The sequence below is a fragment of the Lissotriton vulgaris genome, unplaced genomic scaffold (genome assembly GCF_964263255.1).
Source record: "Lissotriton vulgaris unplaced genomic scaffold, aLisVul1.2 SCAFFOLD_361, whole genome shotgun sequence".
In the NCBI taxonomy this organism is placed as follows: Eukaryota; Metazoa; Chordata; class Amphibia; order Caudata; family Salamandridae; genus Lissotriton; species Lissotriton vulgaris.
The window spans coordinates 1,088,448-1,097,423 of record NW_028243767.1 but is presented as its reverse complement, the minus strand read 5'-3'; positions in this window follow the sequence as shown (position 1 = coordinate 1,097,423).

The following is an 8,976-nucleotide window of genomic DNA, read 5'->3' as shown; positions in this document are numbered from 1 at the left end:
TCGCTCTGGGGGTTGGAAAGGGTGCCAGACTACTGCTGCCCCACCCCCCATTCTGTACTTACTTAGGGCGGTGGATAAGCTTCGGGTTCATTTAGGCCCTAGTCGCATGGGCTGATCCAGACACAGACAAGCAGCCCCCACCAGTGTAGAACAGAAAGACTGGAACGGCACATCAGAGGGATCTGAGGCAACGTCCTCCGCATCTCCCGGGGTTCCCTCCAGGCCACGGGAGCCCCGCGGGCGCCGCCATACTTTTTGCCGTCTTCCTTCTTCCCCCGGGCTGCCGGGGGCGGGCACTTCCGGCCGGCCGCGCTAGGATTGGCCGGCCGGCCAGTCACGGGGCGGGAAACGGGGGAGGAGAGACGCAGAAGTGCCGGCAATGCCGGACCAGACTCGGGGGCGTTCCCGGCGTCGCGTGACGTCGGCAAAAGCCAAAGAATGTCGGGAACGCCCCCGTGTCTGGTCCGGCATTGACGGACAGGCCCCTCGTCCAATGGCAAGGCTCCATTTACGGAGCCAGCCAATGAATGAGGAGGGCCGACCCAAAGCACACTACAGTTCTCATCAGGTTTTCGCCTGCTTTTTTTTCCCCACTCTCCTCCTCTCAGAATGGGCTGTCTCTCGCGTCTATCCCAATAGCCCCCTCCATACCGACCTCCCCTCATTTCTCTGTTTCTTTCTCCCCCTCATCCTCACCAGGTGGCTCACCTTCATTCCACATTTGTCCTTCTTCTCCACGCCTTGCCTTCTCTCTCCCTGTCTCTCCCCACCTCTCACTCATTTCTTTCTTTCGCTTTCGCTCTCTAGTCATTTGTCTCTCTCTGTCTGTAGCTCTCTCCTCATTCTTTCTTCATCCCTTCCTCTGTAACCCATTATCGTTCTTTCTGTTTCCACCCCTGTCTGTCGTTCTCTCCTGCGCACCCTCTCGTTTTCTTTACCTCTCCCACCTTCTCTTCCTTCTGTGCGGCCCCAGTCTGCTGCGTTCTCCACACTCACTTGGTTTTAAGTTCTCTGTGAATTCTTCAGCTTCCAGCCCTCCACCCAAGGCCTGTCTTCTCCTCTCGCCCCTTTCTCCTCCTGCCTCCACACATTTACACAACACTCACTAATTTCATGTTTGCCCGTGTAAACGCCCCCCCCCCCCCTCACCTGTTCTCTTTCCCTTCCTTGTATGTTCTGGCGCCTGCTCTGATTATCTACCTGGGTCTTTCTGCTTCCACATTCCTCTCTACCCCCCCCCCCCCCTTACCTGCCTCTCGCCCCCTCCCTCCTTCCATCGCGCCCTGTTTGTCCCTTCTCGGTGCCCATTTACCTTCATGCCTCAATGATAGTACTCTCTTCACCCCCCCCCCCCAATCCTCCAGCCCCCCCCTACCCCGCGTGTCTCTCTTTCCGTTTCCTACTCTCTCCCTTTCCACCAATCACCTCCCGCATACCTATAGAGCGCAGTGAGGCGAGGCCCCGCTTTACAAGCACATTTGTCAACATAAAAGCGACAGGCCGGGCCCCGCCTGGAAGTTTCACTTAGGAGGTTAAGCCTCAATCATGGCCGCGGTCCCCGGAGAGGGGCCGGCTCTATCCGCGCGGTGATTATGCGCAGTGTGCTCTGTTGCTGCTCCCTAATAGGGGAACATATGGTGTCAATTTGGACGCCCTGCACCATATACACTCAGGAGTCATTAGCGCGAGGCCTGCGGAGCCGGCAGCGGCCCCGGAACCACCCGGGCTGCACCCTCAGGAGGTGTTTAGAGGCTTGCAGGGGCCCTGTGTAGGAATTCACGTGCACACATTGTTCGCCCAGGCGTGTGCAGAAATCTACGTGTGCGCATAATGCGCGCTCCATATACGAATATGTATATATGTACATGGGCCGCTCGGGCAAGTGATACAGAGACCGCCCTGGTCGCACGCCTTCCACATGGGTTTACCTGGGCCGTGTTCATGAATGCACAAGCAAGCATCGTACGTGGGCCACCAAACAACGCACATGAATACACATGCATACATTGCACAGGGGGTCACCTGGTACTTGTTCGGTAATGCGCGTATACTAATTGTACAGAGGGCCACATGTACCTTGTGCACGCCGCGCCATTCTAGAATTCACGTGCATGTATATAAGGGTCACGCGGACACGTTGTACAGAGGGATGAGCACGTGACTGACGTGTACATTTTGGACAGAGATTGCCCAGTGCTTATTTAGGAACTCAGAAGTATGCAGCAACTATTGGGGTGGGTCTGCAGCAGGTGCATGCTGCGCACAGGGACCCAAGGCATGTGTGTATGAATTTACATATGGACATAAACATACTATCAGGAGATTAGAAGCCACCCTGTGCGCTCCGCAGACAGGATGGGACACGGAGGTGCGTCAGGCAGCAGTGTGCATACAGATCCTTAGCACGCACACACACACACACGCGCTCGGGAAATAGGCCACGTTCACGCGGCGCCTACACCCTGTTCTTTTTCACACACAAGATTTCACAGTGTAACTTCATATGCCTGCGTACATACGAGGAAATCGAGAAAGGACCACGTTCGCACGAGGCCCGGCCTTTATTCGTTTATTTCTGCTTTAACACAAACTTACTTGCAAGCGTCACTTTCATGGGCGCCACTACTTATAAGAAACTCGAGAAAGAGCCAAGTTCACCTAGCACCGGTCTGCCTTATGTTTTTCTTTAACACGCACGTTTTCACTAGTGTGCATACATACAAAAGACAAGGAGTAAAGAGCAGCCCCCACCAGTGTAGAACAGAAAGACTGGAACGGCACATCAGAGGGATCTGAGGCAACGTCCTCCGCATCTCCCGGGGTTCCCTCCAGGCCACGGGAGCCCCGCGGGCGCCGCCATACTTCTTGCCGTCTTCCTTCTTCCCCCGGGCTGCGGGGGGCGGGCACTTCCGGCCGGCCGCGCTAGGATTGGCCGGCCGGCCAGTCACGGGGCGGGAAACGGGGGTGGAGAGACGCAGAAGTGCCGGCAATGCCGGACCAGACACGGGGGCGTTCCCGGCCTCGCGTGACGTCGGCAAAAGCCAAAGAATGTCGGGAACGCCCCCGTGTCTGGTCCGGCATTGACGGACAGGCCCCTCGTCCAATGGCTAGGCTCCATTTACGGAGCCAGCCAATGAATGACGAGGGCCGAGCCAAAGCACACTACAGTTCTCATCAGGTTTTCGCCTGCGCCGAAAAAGATGCGCAGAGCGCATCTTTTTGGCGAGGCAAAACCTAAAAAGGAGCCTACTCTCATTTCCACATCTAGCTTGAACCTCCTCCCAATTAATACATCTCCCACCAATTAAGAAGTGGCCTAATTCCTTGAGTCCCTTTGTTTCCCAGACTTATACATGACTATTCTGAATATGAAGGCCCAAACTTTTACATTCTATAAGGCGAAGATGCTCATATCCTGAGTAGTGAGCCTTTAAAGAGTAACATATCTGGTGTCTACTGTTAAACACCTGAAGCGTTTTATATCTTGTTTCCTTTAGAAGTTTTGTATTTTTTATAAAAACAGGAAGCTGTGATCCTGCTTACTGAACCATCTGTTTCAGGGAAAAGCAATCCAAGGATCGCTTACTATCAATTAATCGAGCAATTATGTCCAAGAATGCTACTTCATAGTAGGTACGAATATGAGGAAGTGCCAGCCCACCCCAGCGAATATCAAGTTGGAGTATATTTAGTTTTACCCTTTACCATTTTTTATTCCAGATGAATTGACGAAAGATTTTTTCCAATTCTTTCAGAAATTCTGTATTGATATTAGTCAGAATATTAGAAAACAAAAAGATGAATAATGGTAATATCGATGGCACCCAAAAGGGAGTATCACCTGAGTGGTGAGGGGAGGGGTAGGGTGGACAATTCCTCTTCCTCTGGTGGGGAGGGTTTTGACACCGGGAGGGCCATAGGGTGGGTGTGGGCACTGAGGGAGGGTGGTGGAATAAATTAAAAAATGAACAGAGGTACGGAATGCAATATTTTGGAAGGAAATATATTTTTGTTAACGTTTTTGATTTAAGTAATAGCCGTAGCAATGAGTTTGCATTATTTCAATCAATTTTAACGGCCTTTCTAACAAGCAAAAGTATGGGGGATTAATAAGATGGCTGGCGTCATTTTCACCACAAATTTTGTTTTTGCAGGAAAGTCATCTTAAGACGAATGCACCAAAATTGTATATTCCTAAAGCTTTTTCTGCGGCCTATTACACGTCTGCTCAGGCATCAATAAGGGGGGTGGCCATTTAATTTGGACGTGGCATAAATTGGCAAATTATCCAGATCCAGAGAGATCCATATGGCAGATGGATATGGGTTATAGTATGGGGGAATGGAAATTTCCTAAATTTCGTGAATTGTTATGCACCAGTTGTAGATGACCCTGTAGCTCTCAAAAGTATTGATATAGCTAGAGCGGCAGTGGGTCCAATAATTTTATGTGGTGATATTAATTTTGTCCAAGATTTAGTAATGGATATATCTAATAAAGCTAAGAAACAACTGAAGCCAAGAGCCAAAAAAGTGATAGATGTAATGAAACAAGATTACCAACTAGTTGATCCTTCGCGTAAGATTCATAGTGAAGCAATGCAGTATACTTATTATTCTCGCCAATACAAGTCAGCTTCCCATATCAATTTTTTTTTTCATTTCCTGCCCCTTGATATGTTTCAGTGCTGAGCTAACTCCTTTTCAGACCACTCTCTGGCAAAGGTGGAAATCGATCTAGAGTTAGGAAGAAGGGAAAAATCCAGGTGGCAGATGGACAGACTTCTGTTAACCAACCCACAATGTATTAGTAGTATCCGAGAATGGATCAAGGAGTTTTTTCAGGTCAATAAGAGTCCTGCTAGGCTTTTTTCAATCTGGGGGCTTTTAAGGCCTCAATGTGAGGGAAAATAATTGCTTACATGTCAGAGCAAACAAGAGTGCCTAAGAGCAGAAAAGCAGAACTCCAGCAAGCTGTTGAGGCTCTCTTGTTAAGAGAAAATAGCTCCTCTGGGGGAGGTCATGGAGTGGGGGAGCAACTAACTAAGGCAAAGCAGGAATTGAGGTAGTTTTTTAGTATGGAAGAGATATGTAGCTCGCAATCATACAGCAGAGGGTTTATGAGGAAAGCCAGATGATAGGAAAATTGCTGGCATGGTCTACCAGAGTAAAACAAGAAGCAGCTGTAATCGATATAGTGGTGGTACCCGGGACATAGATTTAAGCATCGGAAAAAGATGTAATTGCCAAAACTTTTTTAGATCATTATAAGGAATTATATACAACTGATGACCAGATATCAAATCTAGCACTTCAACATTACTTCCAGGGTTTAACACTCCCTCGGATTCTTAGAGAGCATAAAGGAGCATTAATTACTGATATTTCAGCTGTTGAAATTTCTAAAGCCATGGCCTCAATCCAGGAGGTAAGGCCTGTGGAAATGACGGCCTTCCGATTAAATTTTACAAAGCGTTCTCGGAAGAGCTAGAACCATTTCTGCTGGAGCATTTTAACTATGTTAAGGTGGAGGCGATGTTCCAGCTGCCTTCAAAGAATCCTCAACATTTAGTTTTGTTAGGAAGGAAAAGAACCCCAGAGACGTTAGCTCATACAGGCCAATCAGTTTGTTAAATTCAGACTATAAGATCCTGATGAAAATTTGAGCTAATCGATTTACTCCAGTAGCCCAGTATGCGATACATACAGATCAAACTGGATTTATAGCTGGCAGGTCAATGTTATCTAATATGGGTTATCTAGTCCAATTGATCGACTTTTTTAATACAAATCAAACACCTGCCTTGATAATGATGGTTTACGCAGAGAAGGCGTTTGACTTATTAAACTGGGGTGCTCTATTTTTTGGTCTCAAAAGGTTTGGTTTTCCTCCCCAGACTATAGCTATGCTTCAGAATATATATCAAGGGGCTCAGGCACAGGTTAGAATAAACTCTAACCTGGCAGGTGCAAAAGATATAAGACGGGGAACCCGTCAGGGGTGCCCCCTGTCTCCAGTATTGTTTACTTTTTGTATTGAACCCTTGTTTGTTAGGATTCAAGATAATATAGAAATAAAAGCTCCAATAGAGGGAATGACAAAACTAAAATTATTTGCAGACAATGTTATACTGTACCTGGAACCAGTAAGGCAAAATATTGAATACATTTTAAGAGAATTCGCGGAGTTTGAGGCAATCGGAGGTTACAAAATGAATCATTAAAAAACTGAAGTCCTGGCTCTAAATGTTTCTAATGACTTTCTACAAGATAATTTAAAACAACAAGCGCATTCTCTTGAGCCGATACGATATGTGGGGATATATGTTTCAAATCAATTTGCAGATTTATTTAGGTTAAATTATAAAGCCATGTTGAGAAAAAATTAAAGATGTACTGGATAAATGGATACTCCTTTCCCTTACTTTGATTGGCCATATAGCACTCATAAAGATGTCGATATTAACATTTGGGTCACTGACTCCAGTGGGTTATGCACAGTAGGGAGCTTGCGTCTCTGGCTCCTGTGTGTTGTGCACTGAGGAGAGCTTAGTCACTGATTCTTATCAACCGAAGACACCTTGGGTCACTGATCCTTCCTGCTAAGCCCTCTGGTATGGTTTGCGTCACTGACTCCTGTATGTTTTGTGAAAATTGTTTGGGTGACAACTCCTATGTGCTATGTGTAAGCAAGTTTCAGTCACTGATTTCTGTGTGAAGTAGAGGGTTTGGGTCACTAATTTCTTATGCTGTGCACTATGCAAGGCTTAGGTCACTGATTTCTCTTTCTGTGTGTGCTATCTAAACAGGGGTTACTCACTTTTGTGTGCTGTGTGTGGCTTGTGCTACTTGGTCATTTGGGCTATACGCAGTGGAAGGCTTGAGTCACTGAGTAATGTGTGATTTGGATGGCGTGGGCCACTGGCTCCTGTTTCTGTGCCATATAGAGGATCTGAGTCTACGGCTCCTGTTGCTTTGTCTATGAGGGTCATGAGTCACTGGCTTCTGAGTTCCCTGTGGAAGGCAGAGGTCAGTGACACCTGCATGCAGTGTAGCATCTTTGTTCTGTGGCCTGTGAAAATGTTCTTGTCACTGATTACTAGACACTGGTCACTGATTCCTGCTAGTCCAATGTCCTGTAGAAGGTATGGATCACTGACCGCTATGAACTGTGCCCTGTGGTGTTCCTTAGTCCACGGGTGCTAAATTCTATAGGGCAATGAGGCTCTAGCCCCAGCAATATTTCAGACATGGCCTCGTAAATTCACTCCCAGTATGAGCTCTACTCAGGAACCCACAAGACAAGAGTGAGGCTTTATTTTCAGCGTGTAGCATGGTACATGTAATGGGCACAAACTGCAAACTTTTTTTTTTTAGTGGCTTATTTTCATGCATGCCAATTTCAGCCACCTGCGGCTATTAGGACACCAAATGCTGCATTGGGTAAATCATAGCTTTTCAACATTGTAAGTATGGTCTGAAAATCCCAACTTGAAAAATGCTGGCTAAAACCTCAGGACCGCCTGAAGGAATCATGCAAGGTATAATGTCACTTGGAACGTATTTTTTTTATTTTACAAAGTGATCTAGTAAACTTAAAGTACTGCCACTACTTGTTCTGTATTTTAAATCAAATGAAACTGTTCATCTATTATACAGAATTGAGAATTGTCCCTTTTCGTTTACATAGTGTATGAAAATAAGCCCTGACAATGCCATTTGCTTTGACTTTTACAAAGTGTATTTGAAATGTTTTACAACGGTTCAGACAAGACTATACATAGAGAGGGCAACACAACAGCAGTGCATCGGTTTTCTAGCACTACCCAAAGAATAGGCAGAGTTTGCCAGCTCTCCCCCATTCTACCTGCAAATCATCTCAGTGTATGTTAAAAGCTGTGTCATGGGACCTAGGCCCCACCCCTTTATAGTAATCCGGGCACCCATGTTTTAATCACTGACTTATGTGTGCTCTGTGGGTCGCCTGGTTCACTGACACCTACTTTCTTTTAGAAGACATTGGTCACTGATTCCTGCATGCCCCTGGTGGGCTTGCATCACTGACCACTGTGTCCTCGAACTACTTCACTCACTGATTCCTGTGTGCTGTTGAGAGCTATGATCACTGATTCCTGTGTGCTGTTGAGGGCTAGAGTCAATGATTCCTGTGTGCTTTTGAAAGCTGTGGTTAATGAGTGTGCTGTTGGGAGCTACGGCACACGATGGCTGTGTGCTACTGATATTTATGGTCACTGATTCCTGTGTGCTATTGATTGCTAGAGCCACTGATTCCTGTGTGCTGTTGAGAGCTATGCTCACTGATTCCTATGTGCTGTTGAGGGCTAGAGTCAATGATTCCTGTGTGCTTTTGAGAGCTATGGTTACTGAGTGTTCTGCTGGGAGCTATGGCACACGATGGCTGTGTGCTACTGATAGTTATGCTCACTGATTCCTGTGTGCTATTGATTGCTAGAGCCACTGATTCCTGTGAGCTGTTCAGGGCTAAAGTCATTGATTCCTGTGTGCTTTTAAGAGCTATGGTTAATGATTGTGCTGCGGAGAGGGACTGTAACTGATTCCTGTGTGCTACTGATAGTTATGGTTACTGACTCCTGTTTGCTGTCGAGAGCTAGGGTCCCTGATTCCTGTGTGCTGAGTGCACTGTCGGACTCCTGGGTCATTGACTCACGGGTGCCCTTTGGAGGCCCGTGCTCTGCGCGCTGTGAAGGTCCCCGGCCGCTATATAAAGCGCCCCTCTCTTTCACCGATCTCCGCCGGCTTCTGCCTTGACTTTATAAGGCCGAGTCCCGGCAGGTCGCTGGGTTTGGCTGCCAGAGCCACACCCCCTTCTACCCCTCTGGCTGTCATTCAGCGAGCCTCTTCCCTCCTCCAGCCAATAGAGAGGCAGGGCACGGGGGCAGGGGCTACATCTCGCCCGGGTCTCTCTGGCACTAGGATTGATGTTCCCGTTGGTAGA